Consider the following 3,378-nt stretch of genomic DNA (forward strand, 5'->3'; position numbering starts at 1 on the left):
TTTCTTTGGAATGGGTACAAATATGGATCTCTTCCAGTCAGTGGGTCAGGTAGCTGTCTTCCAAATCTCTTGGCATAACTGAGTGAGTGCCTCCTGCAGGGCATCTGTTTGTTGAAACATCTCAATGGGTATTCTGTCAATTCCTGGAGCCTTGCTCCTCACCAATTCCCTCAGAAAAGTTTTGACTTCTTCCCTCAATACTATTGCTTCTTGAACATATGCCACCTCCTGAAATGAAGATCGACCAGTTCTTTTTGGTACAGTGAATCACAGAGGATACAGTAATCTGATATCTTCTGTATTTCTAGCTATATCCAAACCTACTGAAATGTGAAAAAAAAAAATTTGTTTTTTGAAACAAGTACTTTACATATCAACCATTAATTTTATGCTCTACTGCTCTAGCTCAATAATGAGTTTCCAAGAAATGTTTAATATTGATAAGAAAACAGAAAGTCCCTTTATGATATGAATCTACAGAGAAACTACATCACAGTGTACATACAAGAATCATGCCAACCTTCTGTTTACATGACATTCAGCTTCTTTGATGACCCAGGTTTAGGTAAAGGAAGGGAGGTCCCATATGATTAGGTTTCAAGTGCAGATAATAAAAGTCCCTCTTCAAGAACAGATGTTCTTAAGCATGTCTCTCCAGAATATCTAACATGTCACTCAAAGGAGATAATTTATTCCTGAGAGAAAAAGACAAGCTTTTCTAATCCTGTATGGAAACTTCTTTATATATCTATGTAGTGCAAGATAGAAAAGTTTTTAGGTGTTGTTCACATGTCCAGAACAAGATTCACTAAGGGTAAGGTGATTTATTTAAATGTGTTTCTTCCACAATTTCTGCCGCTGACACCACCTTACCAAAGCCATGTATAGTTCTCTTAAGTGTTTCAAGTAAATCTATTCTAAATTCAAATCCCAGATTTTCTGGGGAAATATTTTGAATTTTTAGACTAAAAGGAAAGGTTTTTATAAACTTTTGCTTCACTATCAAATTGTATATATATTCTCTTGGCAAGTGCTACATATCTTTCATACAGAAAATTATTTACTTAAAAAGGAGATCATACTGAAGATGGAACTGTTACTGAACACCCCAAACATCCCTGAGTTCATCTCTAAAGACCATTAAGGTAAGTCTTTAATAGCATTGTCTCTTGTTTAAGGTTATTACTATTCATATAGTAATAAATTACTATTTTCATACATAAATTACCATTTTCAACACTTCCCAAATAGAGTAGTGAAGTATTTACTATACTCCATTACTTTATTCCAAACATTCAAGATATTTGAGTAACTACAATTAACCTCACTCAAAAGGTAAAGTTGGCTTTCATAGAGATTAAACAATTTATAGAATTATTACTTTCCTTTCTCACATCAGGTACCATGTCTGCTAGGAAATAACTTTCTTTCATAATCAAGACTCTAATGATTAGTCTAGATTATGAAAGGAAGTTGTCTCCTGGCAATGACATGGTACTTGAGGTGAAAAAGGAATTCTGAGGCAAGGAGTTCTGGTGGTGCAATGGTTAAAGCATCTGGCTGCTATTGAAAAGGTCAGCAGTTCAACCCAGCAGCTGCTCCCGGGGAGAAAGATGAGGCAGTCTGCTTTCATAAAGATTTACAACAGTGGAAAGCCTGTGGGGGCAATTCTACTGTGTCCTATAGGGTTGCTTTGAGTTACAATCAACTGGAAGGCACTGTCTTTTTTTTTTTTTTAATCATGAGGATGAAACATTATTTTAAATATATATCACACACAAAAGTCATAGATATGAATACAATACAAAATATGGAGAAAGCTTCCTGGGATCAAATTTTAACGTGAGCCTTTCTGGCTTTAGATCTATTTGGACATGATTCTACCTGATTTACTGTATGGCTAAATGTTTCCCTATATTATTGCTTTGGGTGTGAATACTTCCTGTCTCCTAGGTGCACATGCAGTCATAAGGATGGAATAAACAAAGGCTATGGGAGTCCCTGATGCTGTGCTGGTTGTGTCCCCATGTGCTCTCTCAATCAATTCCCACAGCACCCTGTGAGTGGACATTATCATTACTTTTACAAATAAGAGAATAAGGATGTAAGGTGCTGAGAAATATATCCCAAAATCTACATACAAAAGAATTTTAAATGCCAGATTCTAGATCTTGTTTTCCTGTTCCCAAAGCCACAAAACTGAATTACTGTCTTTGCCAGTCTTAGACAGTCATTTTCAGCATTTTTTGCAGAAGAATTTCAAGGTCATGCTTCGCAGGAGTAGTACAGAGGGGTTGTTGTTGTTGTTATGTGCCATGGAGTCGGACCTCACTCATAGCAACCCCTCCTTGGGTTTCAGAGGTGGTATCACTATGGAAGTAGATTGCCAAACTCCTTTCCAAGGAGTGGCTGGTGGGTTTGAACCACCAGCCCTTTGATTTGCAGTCAAGTGCCTTAGACACTGTTAGGATGGGCCAAAACTAACCCTGCGGCACGATGATTAAGTGCTTTGCTGTAAACCAAAAGGTTGGACATTCAAACCCACCAGTCTATGAGTGGCAGAAAGATTTGGAAAGTTGTTCCATTATAGATTGCAGCCTAGGAAACCTTATGGAGTAAGGTCACATGGTGTGGGATGAGTGGGAATTGACAACATACAAAAATAGCAGGGGCTGAGGGAAACACCTAGATGAAAGGCTCTTCAAAAAAGACAAAAAAACACATTTTTGTTAGTATTCGAGAATCCCGGTATTTATTTATTTACCCTTCTGTCTACATCTCTCTATGCTGCAGATGAAATTGTTTTACATAAAGTTGCCTCTGCCCTTTTTTTGTCACTTGATCTGGGGAAGAATTCTCAAGTTGTCTTGTCTTTTACTCCCTAAAGTACAAAGTAAGTATAAAAATGGTAGTAGCAACATAGGTTTGGCTCTTGTGTTATTTCTTTTTATTCCTACCATCTGAGTCCTGCCCTATTGTGCCAACTTCTGGTCTGCCTTCCTGTCTCTGATTTCCAGTAACTTAATGAATCCTATTCAAGATAAACAAAACATTTTCAAGACCAAATCCTCAAGACTCCTCCTTCCTCAAATTACTCTACATCCTTCTACTCATATTCTCAAACACCTTCCTTGGTTCTCTATTTCCTAAAGAGTAAAAGAAAAATTGCTTCACTTCACACCCCTGGCTCAGCGGCCACTGTGTGTACTGTCCACTCCTTCAGACTGTACACGCGTTGATCTCCTGTCCTGTAAATTCACAGAAGCATCTTATGTTTATATTCTTAACAAAATCTTTAGCCAGGAAGTAGTTTGATTAGTCTTCAATAATTTATGACTTCAAAGTATACACTCAAGAGAAAAGAAATACTAAAAAACA

Source organism: Orycteropus afer, unplaced genomic scaffold (assembly GCF_000298275.1).
Source record: "Orycteropus afer afer isolate SDZICR_OR568_19922 unplaced genomic scaffold, OryAfe1.0 scaffold00666, whole genome shotgun sequence".
Classification (NCBI taxonomy): Eukaryota; Metazoa; Chordata; class Mammalia; order Tubulidentata; family Orycteropodidae; genus Orycteropus; species Orycteropus afer.